Source organism: Orcinus orca, chromosome 5, assembly GCF_937001465.1.
Source record: "Orcinus orca chromosome 5, mOrcOrc1.1, whole genome shotgun sequence".
Lineage (NCBI taxonomy): Eukaryota > Metazoa > Chordata > Mammalia > Artiodactyla > Delphinidae > Orcinus > Orcinus orca.
The window spans coordinates 16,893,520-16,912,225 of record NC_064563.1 but is presented as its reverse complement, the minus strand read 5'-3'; positions in this window follow the sequence as shown (position 1 = coordinate 16,912,225).

The following is an 18,706-nucleotide window of genomic DNA, read 5'->3' as shown; positions in this document are numbered from 1 at the left end:
TAATTATCAGGTTGGAGAAAACACTGTGCTAGGCCTTGAATGTTAGAAAACAATAAAGCTCAGAGTCTCTTTCCTCAAGGATTCATAGGCTAAAGGGGCAAAATCAAGCATTTGATTCTACTTGGACAATCTTTAAATAGCAAGACATTAACCTTCTGATCTGAGTTATCTCACTATTTTGTAGGCCAAATCTAGAGGTAGTTTACCTCCAGGGAAATTCTGAAAAAACAAGCCTTGAATTTTCGGTGTCTTATAAACAATGCCTATCTTATCAGTGCGTGTCAGAGTCAAGAGGTGCTTCTCAGGGCATTTGGAAGCCCTTAGTATAAATTTTCCTGTTTTTTTCCCCCCTAAAATGAAGAAAGGCCTTATTTGGTATTTCAGAAGTTTGACGTTGTTCATCACACTTTTCTACTATTATCCTGGCTAATTACAAGCCTGCCTCGAGCCCAAGAGTCATAGGTTTAAGTTTTATTAAGAAATGCTGTAGAGGATAGGAAAGTGAACAAGAAGACTTGGGTGGGTGGCCAGAGCCCTGGCTCTATCTCTGTTCCATCCCTTACTGATTGGTGGTCTTGGAATGACACTTCCATTCTGAGACTCTGTTCTCATCTCTGAGTGTGCACCAGATCATTTCAAAGGTAACTTTAGGGACAAACATTCAAACATTATCTTGAGAAGCTTAAAATCAGAGAACCTGCTCCCGCTTCATACCATACCTGCTGGTATCGTATCAACAGGCAGAGAACTAAAAATACTGCTTTTAAAAATAATTACATGAATTAAGTCTAAACAACTGTGCATCTTTTCCTTGTAGAAACAAACTTTCAACCATTCTATTCTTTTCTCCACATTGTATTTCTCTTAACTTCTGAATCTTTTTCAGGATGGATAAAACACTATCACACCTATTTCCAAAATAATTTTGTGAGTTTCACAATTGCTCTCAGTCCATAAGATGTCAAGTAGAGTGATGAGTGATTTCCAAATTTTCAGATCCGGAGAGGTAAGCACCAAAATGCAAGGTAACCTACCTATGTATGTTGAAGATATAAATTGAAAAGCTAAAGTAATAGACATTATACACACAAAATGCACACTGACCTAAATAAAACAGAACATTTTGTGGACTGGACTTCTATTAAATCTACTTAGCAGCTTTCTTTAATTTTATTTTTTGTTGGAGAAAAGCATAGATGCATGAATAGTTTATTTTTATAGTCCTTTTAAAGCTAATAAAATCTAGTGAATGTTTCAAAAATTGGGGGAAAAGGAGCAGTGAACGAATCCTTGTTTTTCTTAACTTCCTTAAGCTTCAGTTTCCTTATCTACAAGATAAAAATAATACTGCTGGGCTTCCCTGGTGGCGCAGTGGTTGAGAGTCCACCTGCCGATGCGGGGGACACAGGTTTGTGCCCCGATCCGGGAAGATCCCACATGCCGCGGAGCCGCTGGGCCCGTGAGCCATGGCCGCTGAGCCTGCGCGTCTGGAGCCTGTGCTCCGCAACGGGAGAGGCCACAACAGTGGGAGGCCCGCGTACCGCAAAAAAAAAAAAATAATAATAATAATAATAATACTGCTACCTACCTCATGGACTTGTGATAATGTGAATAAAGCCCTCTACCTGCTATCTGGTAGGCATTAATGGCTTACTTATGGGTTTCCTAAGCTGACCACGATGCTTGTTACTAAATGCATTTTATCTCTTTTCATTCTGCTATGTTTAATTGTATGATATTTATTGTGGGATGTGGATATTTATGCTTATTTTACAAGTGAAAAAAACCCAGAATCAGAACTTAAGGTTGTTTTCCAACATCACACAATGCAAGATGGTTAAGGTAGGAAATTACCTCAGGTCTCCATGGCTTTAAGCATGTGCTTTTTCTGCTGCATTGCACTGTGTCTTCCTGTGCCCTGATCCAAATGTGTGAGCCTTAAAACGTTTGAGCTCACGGGGGAACTCTGAGTTCGTAAATCTACATAGTAGAATCATATCATTGGTTTTTTATGCATGAAAACTAAAATTTACTGAGATTTTGGAAAACTTATGTGTCTTCTGTATCAAAATAAATTTTAGTTTTCAAAGTAATGTTTGGGGCGTGGACCAGTGTTCTCCTTCCATCTGACCAGAGTATTATGAAACTGCCAACTCACTAGTGACTCAAGTCAATTTGTCTCACTATCTGAGTCCCTTCCTTCCTTCATCCCTTCCTCAAAATACTGTTTTAACCAGTTTTTTAATTTACCATATTCACTTTTGGTTGTTTCCAAGAATGAAATTATCCCATAAAGATCAATACTCGCCAACTTTAAAGATATTCAAAAGAACATAAATATACTAAAAGCATATCTATATGAATAGACCCTAATATTATTTTGTAAAATGACACATTTCAGAATAGATGCAAAGTTTGTTCATTCCTTCCTTCCTTCCTCCCTCCCTTTCTTCCCTAGCACTATTTTTAAAAGAACATATCATTGAATTTAAACACTCTGACCTAGTATATTTGTTGAAAATTTTGATCTATTTCAACAAATATTTATTGAGTACCTACTGTCAGGCATTGTTCTGAGTTCTTGGGATGTATGAGTAAACAAAACAAATCCTGCCCTGGTGGAGCTTACATTCTGGTGAGAGGGTGACAGAAACAGAAAATAAATATAACATATAAACAATACATTATTTTAGAAGGTGCTAAGTGCTATGGGAAAAGAGAAAAAAATAGAGCAGGTTAAGAGGGTTTGAAAATAGTGGAGTAGGGGGCAGACTGCAAATGTCTATAGAGCAGTCACGGTAGGCCTCAGTAAGAAGGTGGTATTTTTGTAAAATTTGAAGGACGTAAGGACATAGCTTTCTAGAGGAAGAGGGTCTCAGGAAGAGAAAATAGCTAGTGCAAAGTTGGGAGTGTACCTGGTTGGATTTGAGACACAGTAAGGATGCTAGTGTGGCTGGGACAGTGAGGTGTACAGAAGCAGAAGAGCTCAGAGAGGAACTGGCAGGTCATGCGGGACATTGCAAGCCAGTTTAAGGAATGCAGCTTTGACTCTGTGTGAAATGGAGGCCAATGCTATGTTTTGAATAGAAATATAACATGACGAGACTAACTTTTAAAAAAATTCCTCTGGCTGCTGCATTGAGAATAGACTGTAGGGGTGAAGGCAGAAAGAGGTGGGGGGCAGGGGTACCAGTTTGGAGACAAGAGATAACGGAACAGGGTGGTAGCAATGGTGGTAAGTGATCATGTATATCAGTGGTCCTCAACCTTTTTGGTACCAGGGACTGGTTTCATGGAAGACAATTTTTCCATGGACCGGGGGTGGGGCAGGGGGATGGTTCAGGCAGTAATACGCACGATGGGGGGCGGCAGATGAAGCTTCTCTCACTCACCTGCTGCTTACCTCCTGCTGTGCAGCCCAGTTCCTAACAGGCCAGGGACCGATAATGGTCCACATCCTGAGGGTTGGGGACTCCTGATGTATATGGCTTTGTACCTTTTATACAGCTTTTAAATTCAATTAACCTCTTTAGAAAGTATGCAGACCATGTCAGTCATAACCACAGACATGCACAAGAGCTGATGTACAATAAGGATCTAATAAATATATTCTGGATAGAAAAATGAGTTTTTAGAAATAAAACTAGCTATTACTTACCTCATACATAATCTCAGTATTTTACACATAATTTTCATGTAAAGCTCAACTCATCCCTATGAGGTTGGTACTATTATGACACCTACCATACTGATGGGGAAACTGAGGCACAAGGTGGTTGTAAAACTCATCCAAGCCCAGGAGGTGGCAGAGCAGAGATGAGACTGAGCAATCTGGTCCCAAGACACCTGCTCTTCACACTATGCAACACTGCTTCAAAGAAGTAAGTTATAATTCACTATAATTCATGGATTCAAAAATTGGAGTTTTTATGCCTGGCATACATTCATTTTCATAACTGCAGAAGCATGATAGGTAAGGTACACACAGACACTAAGATGAAACATACTTTCTTTGAGAAATTAAGTCACCCACATTAAGAAAATCTGAAATGTGCCATAAAAAGCAGCAAATTGTTAGTGATAGTCGAAATTGTACCTTTTATATTTATTCAGTTCTGAAATATGTTGGAGTAGAAAATGTACCATGAGCAATTTGTTGTCTGAAACACTAAAATGGCTTTCTGGCAGAGTAAGATAATACATCTTCTCAGTGTAATATTTTATTTGAATGCGTAGAATTGTTGCATTTAAACTTAGTAATGCTACATTTTTCCAACTCGGTGGTGCATATTTTGAGATATATGACTGAAGAATCCAATTATACACCTCAGGAAAAGGGCACAATGAACAGCCAAAAAAAAAGGGCTTTATTTAGAGATACAGCACACCAAATTTTTACCTCTAAAGGGGAAAAAAATAAAGGCACATGATTGAGGATTAATGAACCATATGCAAAATTTATTGAATAATTTATTTGGTAAAATAAAGGGAGCACATGAAAGAGGCATGTGAAAAATCAGTATTGTCATTTCTGCAGTGTTTAATATTGTAGTAAAATTGAAATACAAAAGGGGTTGTGAAGTTGCTTAAGAAAGACAATTTTAACAGTGAAGAGTCATGAACAAACATGCTTATGTGTTTTTGATAGCACAAGGCTGTCATGAACTCCTTCAGGTCCCTACAATATTAAGAAATCGCTAGGAAGAAGATTTCTTTGTCTAGAAATCAAGTTAAAAAATATACACAGGGCTCAAGAATCATGTAGAGGCCCTGCTAATGTTTGAGAATGTCAAATTTTTGATTTTTAAATATACACCTTTTCACAAGCACACTATGTAGTCAGGAATATATATGTGCCTTGCCTTACCAATTAAATGAGATCCTGAAAGTGTCTCGAGAGAACACTTTCCTCCATTGTTCTAACTCAGATTTTCATCTAAATGATAAAAACAATTCACTCAGAACACTTCTATGCATGGTCCGTGTAGCTTCCCAAATAGTCAAATATCACATTTTTTGCACACTTACCAAGACAAAGTGAACCTCATTCAAGGAGCCCCTCAGCAATAGAAATGTTGAACATTCAGAATTGCTGGGCACTTAAGAAGATGGAAACCAGAACCTTTGCTACCCAGAAATAATGGAAATTTGCTCTCACAAATTGCCTGATTAAAGACTTTAATCGAAAGGAGACAGCTTCAGAAGTTGTTATGAATCACTTCCAGGCTTGATTTCAACACCTTCACAAATATTCCTTAACTATCTAACTTTTGTCAAGAAATATTCAAGGCTGTGGGTGGAGGAATTTAAAGATGAATAAAATAGTCTCTGCTCTCAAGGAGTTTATTTAGTCAATCAATATGTAATGTCCCCAGGCACTGTTCCAGGACTGGGGATGTAGCAGTGAACAAGATAAATAACCTGGCTTTAAAGAGTTTACATAATAATGGTGCTGGCAATAAACAAGTAATTAAATAAATAAATAAATACTGGTAACATGTCATTTCAGGTGGTGAAAAGTGCAATGCTGAAAAATAAAGCAACTTTAGGGGAGAATGATGGGGACAGAGGGGTTCCTGCTGGAGATGTGGCTGACAAGGAGAACGTTTCTGAGAATGTGGCACCTTCACCAAGACCTGATTGAATTTCAGGAGTGAGCTGTGGGAAAATACACAAAAAAGGAGAGTTCCAGCCCTTAGGTAGGATCCACTTGGGATGCCTGAGCCCAACAAGAAGGCAAATGTGCTAGAATAAAGTGAGTAAAGAAGGGAAAGAAAAGGCTGTGAGGTTGGAGAAGTCACCTGGAGCCAGGTTATACAAGGTCATGGTAAGGGTATTAGATTTTGCCATAAGTGGGAAGAAAAGTCATTCTCAGGTTAAATGCAGGGAATGACATAATCTGACTTATGTTTTATAAGATCATTCAGCTTGGAATATATTTTTAAGGTGGAGTCAACAGTACTTACTGATGGACCGAAGTGAAGTGTGGGAGAAAAAGAGAAATCAAAGGTAACATCTATGATGTTTGAGACACTGGTTGACACTGGGTATCATGTACCCAGATGGGAAACAGTATGAGAGTTGCTGTGTTGGTAAAGGAGATCAGACTTTATCAGCCTTAAGTCTGAATGTGCTAAGTTTGAAATGCCTATTAGACATTAAAATGGAGATGTCCAAGGAAGCCGCTGGGTATACTGTGAGAGCTACAGATATAAATTAGGAAGTCATAGTGTAAGGATGAAATTTAAAGCCTTAAGACTGAAGGAAATTTCTCCAGCACATGAGTGTAGATAGACATGGGTTAGAGGTCTGAGCCCTCACTGTTCAGATGATAGGAAAATAATGTGAGATCACAGCAGCTAAGGTAGAAGCAGAACTAAGAAAATATCCATGGATATTGAAAGTTGTTCTAAAGATGTACTGCTGTGCAACAAACCATCCAAAAATTTAGTGGTGTAAAACGGCCACCATTTTATAAGCTCATGATTTCATGGGTCATCAATTTAGGGAAGACAAACTAGGAATGGTTTGTCATGTCTGGGACCTCAGCTGGGCTGGCTCAGATAAGTGGGAATGGCTACAGCCACACATCTTGGGCCTCAGTTCTCTACCTGGCCTTTCTACATGCAAGTTTGGACTTTCTCACTTCACAGTGGTCTCAGAGTAGTCAAATATCTTGGTCAAACTCCAAGAAACCAAACTAGAAGCTTCCATTCCCTTAAAGATTGGGTCCTAAATTGGCAGTGTTCCTTCTGCCATAATCTCTTGTTCAAATCAGTATTCACATTCAGCTCATATTCACTTAAGAGGAATACACCCCACCTGATTATAAACTGTTTAAACTACCATGCCAATTTCTCACAGTTATTAACTATTAAAAAATAGTCATTTCCTGAACCACCAATGTATCAAAGCATAAATTAAGAGAAAAATTATCTTTAGACAAATAAAAACACAACATACCAAAACTTATGGGGTACAGCAAAAGCAGTTCTAAGAGGGAAATTTATAGCTACAAACACATTCCTCAAGAAAATGGAAAGACTGCAAATAAACAACCTAATTTTACATCTCAAGGAACTGGAAAAAGAAAAACAAGCTAAGCTTAAAGTTAGCAGAAGGAAGAAAATAATAAAGATTACAGTGGAAATGAATAAAATAGAGAATAGGAAAACAGAAAAGGTGAACAAAACTAAGAGTTGGTTCTTTGAAAAGATAAACAAAATTGACAAACCTTTATCTAGACTCACCAAGGAAAAAAGAGAAAACCCAAGCCAACAAAATTATAAATGGAAGAGGAAACATTATAGCTGATACCACAGAAATACAAAGGATCATAAGAGGCTACTATGAACAATGATATGCCAACAAACTAGACAAGCTAGAAGAAATGGGTAAATTCTTAGAAACATATAACTTACCAGACTGAATCAGGAAAAAATAAAAAATCTGAATATACCAATTACGAGTAGGGGGACTGAATCAGTAATCAAAAATCTCCCAATGAAGAAAAACCAGGACTAGGTGGCTTCATTGATTAATTCTACCAAATATTTAAAGAAGAATTAATCTCAATCTTTCTCAAACTCTTCCAAAAAGAAGAGGAGGAACACTTCTAAACTCCTTTTGTGAGGCTAGCATTACCTTGATACCAAATCCATAAAAGACACTACAAGAAAAGAAAACTACAGGCCAATATTCATGAAGAATATAGATATAAAAATTCTTAATAAAATACTAGCAAACTGAATTCATGAGAATATTAAAAGGATCATTCACCATAATCAAGGGGATTTATCCCTGGATTGCAAGGATGGTTCAACACATACAAATCAATAAATGGGATACATCACAGTAATAGAATGAAAAAAAATGGAATGATCATCCCAACAGATGTAGAAAAAGCATCTGACAAAATTCAATATCTGTTCATGATAAAAACTCTCAACAAATTAGATACAGAAGGAATGTATCTTAGGATGATAAAGGCCATATATGACAAGCCTACAGCTAACAGCATGCTCAGTGGTGAAAGGTTGAAATCTTCCGTCTAAGATCAGGAAAAGACAATACTGCTCTTCTCATTACTCATATTCATCATAGCATTGGAAGTCCTAGGCAGAGCAAACAGGCAAGAAACAAAAGGCATTAGAATTTTAAAAAAGGAGTAAAATTGCCTTTATTTGCAGATGACATACATTTATATATAGAAGACGCTAAATACTCAAATCTAATCAATCTCATTCAGTAAGGTTGCAGGATACAAAATTAACATACAGAAATCAGTAGAGTTTCTATACACTAACAGTGAGTTATCTGAAAAAGAAATAAAGAAAAAAGGATTCCATTTATGACAGCATCAAAAATAATAAAACATTTAGGAATAATTTAACCAAGGAGATGAAATATCTCTACTCTGAAAACTACAAGACACTGATAAAAGAAAGCAAAGAAGATTCAAATAAATAAAAAAATATTCTGTGCTCATGGATTGGAATAATTTAAATTGTTAAAATGTCCACACTACCCAAAGCCATCTATAAATTCAATGCAATTGCTATCAAGATTACAATGATGGGGCTTCCCTGGTGGCGCAGTGGTTGAGAGTCCGCCTGCCAATGCGGGGGACACGGGTTCGTGCCCCGGTCTGGGAAGATACCACATGCCGCAGAGTGGCTGGGCCTGTGAGCCATGGCCGCTGAGCCTGTGTGTCCAGAGCCTGTTCTCCACAACAGGATAGGCCACAACAGTGAGAGGCCCGCGTACCACACAAAAAAAAAAAGATTACAATGGCTTTTTTTTTTTTTTTTTTACAGAGGTAGAAAAAACAAGCCTGAAATAGATATGAAACCACAAAAGATCCAAATAGCCAAAGGAATCCTGAGAAAGAATAAGAAAGTAGAGGCATCACATTCCTAACTTCAAGCTGTATTATAAAGCTATACTAACCAAAACAGTATGGTACTGGAATTAAATAGACACATAAACCAAAGGAACAAAATTGAGAACCTAGAAATAAACCTATGCATACACAGTCAACTACTACTTGACAAGAGAGCAATGAATACTCAGATGAAGAAAAGACAGTTTCTTCATAAATGGTGCTAGGAAAATTGGATCTTCACATGAATTCTGTTTTACAGCACTGACAAAAATTAACTTGAAATGGATGAAAGACTTAAATGTAAGTGTTAAAGCCATAAAACTACTAGAAAAAAAATAGGAAAAAAATTCCTCGATACAGGTCTTGGCAATGATTTTTTGGAGATGACACCTAAAGGGCAAGCAACAAAATCAAAAATAAACAAGTGGGACTACCTCAAACTAAACACTTCTACACATCAAAACAAGTGATCAACAAAATATCAAGGCACTTCACAGAATGAGAGAAAATATCTGCAAATCATATATATAATTAGGGGTTAATATTCAAAATATATAAAGAATTCATACAACTCAATAGCAGAAAACCATAATCCAGTTTAAAAAATGGGCAAAGGACCTAAATATGGGCAAAGGACTGGTTACCACAAAGCTCCTAGAGGAAAACATAGGCAAACTACTCTTTGACACAGATCACAGCAATATTTTTTTGGATCCTTCTCCCAGAGCAATGGAAACAAAAGCAAAAATAAACAAATGGGACCTAATCAAACCTAAAAGATTTTGCACAGTGAAGGAAACTATAAACAAAAAAGACAACCTACAGAATGGGAGAAAATATTTACAAATGATGCAACTGACAAGGGATTAAGTTCCAAAATATACAAATAGCTCATACAATATCCAAAAAAAAAAAACAATCAAAAAATTGGCAGAAGACCTAAATAGGCATTTCTCCAAAGAAAACATATGAATGGCCAACAGGCACATGAAAAGACACTCAATATCACTAATTACCAGAGAAATGTAAATCAAGACTACAATGAAGTATCACCTCACCCCGGTCAGAATGGCCATCATCAAGAAGTCTACAAATAGGGGAACCTTCAAGATGGCAAAGGAGTTAAGACATGGAGATAACCTTCCTCCCCACAAATACATCAAAAATACATCTACATGTGGACCAACTCCTACAAAACACCTACTGAATGCTGGCAGAAGACCTCAGACTTCCCAAAAGGCAAGAAACTCCCCATGTACCTAGGTAGGGCAAAAGAAAAAAGGAAAAACAGAGACAAAAGAATAGGAACAGGACCTGCACCTCAGGGAGGGAGGTGTGAAGGAGGAAAACTTTCCACACACTAGCAAGCCCTTTCACTGGTGGAGACAGGGTGGGTGGAGGGTGGGGGGCAAGCTTCAAAGCCATGGAGGAGAGTGCAGTGAAAGGGGTGCAGAGGGCAAAGCAGAGAGATTCCTGCACAGAGGATTGGAGCAGACCAGCACTCAACAGCCTGAGAGGTTTGTCTGCTCACCCACTGGGGTGAGTGGGGGCTGGGAGCTGAGGCTCCGGCTTCAGAGTTCAGATCCCAGGGAGAGGACTGGGGTGGGCTGTGTGAAAACAGCCTGAAGGGGGCTAGTGTGCCACAGCTAGCTGGGAAGGAGTCCGGGAAAAAGTCTGGAACTGCCTAAGAGGCAAGAAACCATTATTTCAGGGTGCATGAGGAGAGGGGATTCAGCACCACCTAAACAAGCTCCAGAGACAGGCATGAGCCACGTCTATCTGTGTGGAAACCAGAGACGGGCATGAAATGCTAATGCTGTTGCTGCAGCCACCAAGAAGCCTGTGTGCAAGCACAGGTCACAATCCACATCCCCCCTCCTGGGAGCCTGTGCAGCCCACCACTGCCAGGGTACTGTGATCCAGGGACAACTTGCCCGGGAGATCACATGGTGCGCCTCAGGCTGTTGCAATGTTACGCAGGTCTCCGCCTCCGCAACCGTACCCCTTCCTCCCCCCGGCCTAAGTGAGCCAGAGCTCCCTAATCAGCTGCTACTTTAACCCCATCCTGTCTGGGCAGGGAACAGACACCCTCAGGCCACCTACACGCAGAGGCGGGGCCAAATCCAAAGCTGAACCCCAGGAGCTGTGCGAACAATGAGGAGAATGGGAAATCTCTCCCAGCAGCCTCAGGAGCAGCAGATTAAATCCCCACAATGAAATTGATGTACCCTGCATCTCTGGAATACCTGAAAAGACAACAAATCATCCCAAAACTGAAGTGGCAGACTTTGGGAGCAACTGCAGACTTGGGATTTCCTAATCTGTTTCTGGTTTTATGTTTATCTTAGTTTAGTATTTAGAGCTTATTATCATTGGTAGATCTGTTTACTGATTTGGTTGCTCTCTTCCTATTTTTTTTTTTTTTTTTTTTTTTTTGCAGTACGCAGGCCTCTCACTGCTGTGGCCTCTCCCATTGTGGAGCACAGGCTCTGGACGCGCAGGCTCAGCGGCTCTGGACACGCAGGCTCAGCGGCCATGGCTCACGGGCCCAGCCACTCCACGGCATGTGGGATCCTCCCAGACCGGGCACGAACCCGTGTCCCCTGCATCGGCAGGCGGACTCTCAACCACTGTGCCACCAGGGAAGACCTCCTTTTTTATATATATATATCTTTTCTTTAACCTTTTTCTCTTTTGGTGAGTGTGTATGTGTATGCTTCTTTGTGTGATTTTCTCTATATAGCTTTGCTGTCACCGTTGGTACTAGGGTCTGTTTTGTTTTTATTTTGTCATATAGTTTTTAGTGCTTATTATCATTGGTGGATTTGTTTTTTGGTCTGGCTGCTCTCTTCTTTCTTTTTCTTAACACAATTTTATTTTTCATAATTTTTTTATTTTTTATTTTAATAACCATATTTTATTTATTTTCCTTTCTTTCTTTCCTTTTTTTCTCCCTTTTCTTCAGAGCCATGTGGCTGACAGGGTCCTGTTGCTCTGGCTGGGTATCAGGTCTGAGCCTCAGAGGTGGAAGAGCCGAGTGAAGGACCTTGGTCCACCAGAGACATCCCGGCACCACATAACATCAATGGTGAAAGCTCTCCCACAGATCTCCATCTCAACACTAAGACCCAGCTCTACTCAACGATCAGCAAGCTACAGTGCTTGACACCCTATGGCAAACAACTAGCAACACAGAACACACTGCAACCATAAGCAGAGAGGCTGCCTAAAAACATAATAAGTCCACAGGCACCCCAAAACACACTACCGCTCACAGTCCTGCCCACCAGAAAGACAAGATCCAGCCTCATTCACCAGAACACAGGCACTAGTCCCCTCCACCAGGAAGCCTACACAACCCACTGAACCAAACTTACCCACTAGGGGAAGACAGCAAATAAAAAACGGGAACTATGAACCTGCAGCCTGCGAAAAGGAGACCCGACACAGTAAGTTAAGCAAAATGAGAAGAAAGAGGAATACACAGCAGATGAAGGAGCAAGATAAAAACCCACCAGACCAAAAAAAAGAAAAGGAAGTAGGCAGTCTACCTGAAAAAGAGTTCAGAATAATGACAGTAAAGATGATCCAAAATCTTGGAAACAAAATGGAGAAAATACAAGAAAGGTTTAAAAAGGACCGAGAAGAACTAAAGAGCAAACAACCGATGATGAACAACACAATAAATGAAATTAAATATTCTCTAGAAGGAATCAATAGCAGAATTACTGAGGCAGAAGGATGGATAAGTGACCTGGAAAATAAAGTAGTGGAAATAACTACTGCAGAGCAGAATAAAGAAAAAAGAATGAAAAGAATTGAGGACAGTCTTACTGTCCTGGGACAGTAATCTCTGGGACAACATTAAATGCACCACCATTCGAATTATAGGGGTCCCAGAAGAAGAGAAAAAGAAAGGGACTGAGAAAATATTTGAAGAGATTATAGTTGAAAACTTCCCTAACATGGGAAAGGAAATAATCAAGTCCAGGAAGTGCAGAGAGTCCCATACAGGATAAATCCAAAGAGAAACATGCCAAGACACATATTTGTCGAACTATCAAAAATTAAATTCAAAGAAAAAATATTAAAAGCAGCAAGGTAAAAGCAACAAATAACATACAAGGGAATCCCCATAAGGTTAACACCTGATATTTCAGCAGAAACTCTGCAAGCCAGAAGGGAGTGGCAGGACATATTTAAAGTGATGAAAGGGAATAAACTACAACCAAGATTACTCTATCCAGCAAAGATCTCACTCAGATTCAACAGAGAAATTAAAAGCTTTACAGACAAGTAAAAGCTAAGAGAATTCAGCACCACCAAACCAGCATTACAACAAGTAGTAAAGGAACGTCTCTAGGCAGGAAACACAGAGAAGGAAAAGGCTTACAATAACAAATCCAAAACAATTAAGAAAATCGTAATAGGAACATACATATCAATAATTACCTTAAATGTAAAAGGATTAAATGTCCCAACCAAAAGACACAGACTGGCTGAATGGATACGAAAACAAGACTTGTATATATGCTATCTATAAGAGGGCCACTTCAGAACTAGGGACACATACAGACTGAAAGTGAGGGGATGGAAAAAGATATCCCATGCAAATGGAAATCCAAAGAAAGCTGGAGTAGCAATTCTCATATCAGACAAAATAGACTTTAAAATAGAGACTATTACAAGAGACAAAGAAGGACACTATATAATGATCAAGGGATCAATCCAAGAAGAAGTTAAAACAATTATAAATATTTATGCACACAACACTGGAGCACCTCAATACATAAGGCAAATGCTAACAGCCATAAAAGGGGAAATCGACAGTTACACAATCATAGTAGGGGACTTTAAACCCTACTGTCACCAATGGACAGATCATCCAAAATGAAAATAAATAAGGAAACACAAGCTTTAAATAATACATTAAACTAGATGGATGTAATTGATATTTATAGGAGATTCCATCCAAAAACAACACAATACACTTTCTTCTCAAGTGCTCGTGGAACATTCTCCAGGACAGATCATATCTTGGGTCACAAATCAAGCCTTGGTAAATTTAAGAAAATTGAAATCGTCTCAGTATCTTTTCAGACCACAACACTATGAGACTAGGTATCATAATTCCAGGAAAAAATCTGTAAAATATACAAACACATGGAGGCTAAACAATACACTACTAAATAACCAAGAGATCACTGAATAAAGCAAAGTGGAAATAAAAAAATACCTAGAAACAAATGAAAATGAAAACACGATGACCCAAAATCTAGGGGATGCAGCAAAAGCAGTTCTAACAGGGTAGTTTATAGCAATACAATCCTATCTCAAGAAACAAGAAACATCTCAAAGAAATGTAACCTTACGTCTAAAGCAATTAGAGAAAAAAGAACAAAAAAACCCCAAAAGTTAGCAGAAGAAAAGAAATCATAAAGATCAGATCAGAAATAAACTAAAATGAAATTAAAGAACCAATAGCAAAGATCATTAAAACTAAATGCTGATTCTTTGAGAAGATAAACAAAATTGATAAACCATTAACCAGACTCACCAAGAAAAAAAGGGAGAAGATTCAAATCAATAGAATTAGAAATGAAAAAGGAGAAGTAACAACTGACACTGCAGAAATACAAAGGATCATGAGAGATTACTCCAAGCAACTATATGACAATAAAATGGACAACCTGGAAGAAGTGGACAAATTCTTAGAAAAGCACAAATTTCTGAGACTGAACCAGGAAGAAATAGAAAATATGAACAGACCAATGACAAGCACTGAAATTGAAACTGTGATTTAAAATCTTCCAACAAACAAAAGCCCAGAACCAGATGGCTTCACAAGAAAACACCCTGATCAAAAAATGGGCAGAAGACCTAAATGGACATTTCTCCATAGAAGACACAGAGATGACCAACAGGCACATGAAAAGATGCTCAACATTGCTAATCAGAGAAATGCAAATCAAAACTACAATGAGGTATCACTTCACATTGGTCAAAATGGCCATCATCAAAAAAGCCTATAAATAATAAATGCTGGAGAGGGTATGGAGAAAAGGGAACCCTCCTACACTGTTGGTGGGGATGTAGATTGGTGCAGCCACTATGGAGAACAGTATGGAGATTCCTTAAAAAACTAAAAATAGAACTACCATATGATTCAACAATCCCACTGCTGGGCAAATATCCAGAAAAGATGAAACCTCTAATTCAAAAAGATACATGCACCCCAATGTTCATAGCAGCACTACTTACAATAGCCAGGACATGGAAGCAACCTAAATGTCTATCAACAGATGAATGGATAAGGAAGATGTGATATATATATAAAATGGAACATTACTCAGCCATAAAAAAGAATGAAATAATGCCACTTGCAGCAACATGGACGGACCTAGAGATTATCATATGTAAGTGAAGGCAGACAGACAGAGAAAGACAAATATCATGGGCTATCACTTACATGTGGTATGTTAAAAAAAATGATACAGATGAACTTATTAACAAAACAGAAATTGACTCACAGACATTGAAAACAAACTTATGGCTACCAAAGGGTAAAGGAGAGTAGGGATAAATTAGGAGTGTGGGATTAACAGATACATGCTACTATATATAAAATAAACAACAAGGACCTACTGTATAGCACAGGGAACTATGTTCAATATCTTGTAATAACCTATAATGGAAAAGAATCTTAAAAAGAATACATATATACGTATAACTGAATCACTTTGCCATACAACTGAAACTAACACAACATTGTAAATCAACTATATTTCAGATAAAAAATAAAACAAAACTTCATAAGATTTCAATTTTTTAAAAATGGCTTGGGGCTTCCCTGGTGGCGCAGTGGTTGCGAGTCCGCCTGCCGATGCAGGGGACGCGGGTTCGTGCCCCGGTCTGGGAAGATCCCACATGCCGCGGAGCAGCTGGGCCCGTGAGCCATGGCCGCTGAGCCCGCGAGTCCGGAGCCTGTGCTCCGCAGCGGGAGAGGCCACAGCAGTGAGAGGCCCGCGTACCACAAAAAAAAAAAAAAAAAAAAAAGGCTGGATAATTTAACACAAACAAATCACAAAAAACAAATTCCAAGTCACATGGCAAATATAAAGAACCCTCTGCCTTTATTTTAAAGGAAAAGAAGCAGTCATTAAACGCTGGTCAGAAGAAATGAAGAATAACGGGAACCAGAATATCAAATTCTCAAAAGAAGGATCAATGGGAAAATAAATTATTTGATTTTTCCAAAATGTTCTCTTTTTATATTCACTGCCAAGTAACATCTTTGATTCTTTTTCAGAAGTGAAATACCTGTTAAGTATTATAAACGTACTATAACATTTACTTTTCGTGTTGTGTGCAAATACTTTGCACTCCTCACCTCTTTAAAATCCTGAAAAGTGCCTGCCCACACAGGTCTTCTGTGGTATTTTAAACACACATCTGAATTTGTTGGCCATATGTACTGTAACTCCAACTACCATGTTCATCTGATGACACAGACTGGATTTGGTTTAGCAACCCAATTTAGATTTTGAAATTTATATGATCTCTGCTCTGAATAGCACCTCAAACCCCAGTATTTTATTACACAAAGGATTTGCAGTAATACCACCATCAAAATGTTCAAGTTTATGGAAATACTACGGTACACAAATTTTCTTTTGCCCTTGAATATAATAATATTGCAATGCATACTGTTTCAAATCAGCTTGATCTTTTTTATGTTGAGTTCATGTTTTTTTCATCTCTTGATTCAGTTACTTAGAACATAGCCTCAAGGAAGCAGATGGTAAGTGGGTGAGTAAAGACCTGAACTGTGATTCCAAAACTAGCTAAGTCCCAGAGATTAGTTGGTCAAGTGCCCTTTTTCCCCCGCCAGAGACAGTATATCTGAATTTTTCCAAAGGTGTCAATACTAATGATCATCTTCACTGTACAACTGTGTTTAAACAGAGCACATATTTCAGGAATAATTATCAGGGTTTTTTGGTAGTTATTTCTTAGTAGAAATAAGACATTCTGTTTCCACTGTTGGAAATATTTCAGAGGTTACAGGGAAAATCAGATATAATAAGTTTTATACCAAGAATTACATCAAGTCAATCATATTCCCAAATGTCTTGTGGTACCTGTTTATACCATCAAAGTAGAGTAGATGGATTTACTACAAGTGAAGCTGAATTATGGAAACAGAAAAGTGCCACTAGATTACTGCTTTGACAGATATAAAATTAGATCATATGCAATTGCTAATATCAATATTTGACTCTTGACTTTCAAAATGCCAATTTCATGTTGTTCAACCCAGAATAGCTAATATTCACTAAGCACTAAGGATTTTATATGTATTCAATCACTTAATCTTCATAGCCATGCAGTGTGGTAGGTATCATAGTAATTTCCATTTTACAGATGACCAAAAAAAATCCACAGAGGGGTTCAGAATATCCTTTCACTCATACAGATAGTATGTCTTAGAGCTGGGTTTAGAACCCAAGTGCTCTAGCTATCATACCCAAGTTCTTACTCCCTGGGCTACACTTATTTTATATTTAGTCCCCAGAATATAAGTTAATTAAATTCACATTCCAACTCTGAATTACAAAATACACCAAATGACTGGTACCCATTAACCAAAATGTATAGCTGAATTCCAGACCGATACATTACTTCCTCCCAGACAGCTCCACCTGGATATCCTGCAGACTTCTACTATTCAACACCTCTAAAAGAAACCTTACCATCTTCCCCCACACTTCCCATGGGCCCATGCCAAAATCCTGGGTATTTTTCTTGGATTCCTTCTCCATTTCAAGTTAAATCATTTATCAGGTTCAGTCATTGCTACTTCCTGTTTCATTTTCACACCTACCCTCTTCCCTCCACCACCTCTACAAGAGTCCCTGATGTGGACAATTATAATAGAGTCTTATTGTCCTACTTTTGTCAACCAGAGCTTTTACCAATGGGTAGCCCAATTCTACTAGAAAAGGATCACAGTATGACTCTTCTTCCTTCATAATAATTTAGAACTGGTCCATACATAGCATATTTGCATCCTCCTTGTCCTCAGTGGTTGCCGATAGCATATCCGTGCTACTTCTGACCATGTGGGAAAACATTCTGCTATTCTTCCCACCACCCTGGTTTGCACAGGCTGCCTCTCCTGTTTGGCTGAGCTTAAGGGAATACTGCAAGGCTTGCCCTTGCCCTGGCATGTACTTGGGAGATAAGACCAAGGGCCAATCCATCCAAGGCGTCTATCACCACCTACATCACTAGTCCTGCAGCCTGCCCAAAGACAGGGGACAAGGGAAAGTATGTTTGCTGACCAACAACTAACTCCCATGTTTTTTCTGTCACTCTCTTCTCTACTTTTCATATAGCAAACTTTATTTAGCCTCAGAGACATTAAAACAGGGCTGGCTGATCATATGTCCTTCTAGATTATTTTGTCTTATGCTTGGTCCTTAGCTTCTTAGTTTCAAAATTCAAGAATTTGCCTCACCAGCTGTTTCTGCTGGGTCATTCCTGCCCAGAGGACAGTAAGTACCAAATATTCTTACTTCTTATTACTGCTTGAAAAAGGAAAGGTATAAAAGTATAGAGAAAAAAATAGGATTACTACACCAAAATATTTTTGCACTATATACGTTCCAGTTTTTTTATTTTAATTTTAATCTTATTTAATCATTACTACAGTGAAAACTCAATTCTGTTAATTAAGGCTAATGTTTTTAGTAACAGTGAAACATTGAAAGGACAAATTTTACAACATTAAGCATTTCCTCCAATCCCACTTTAGGACTC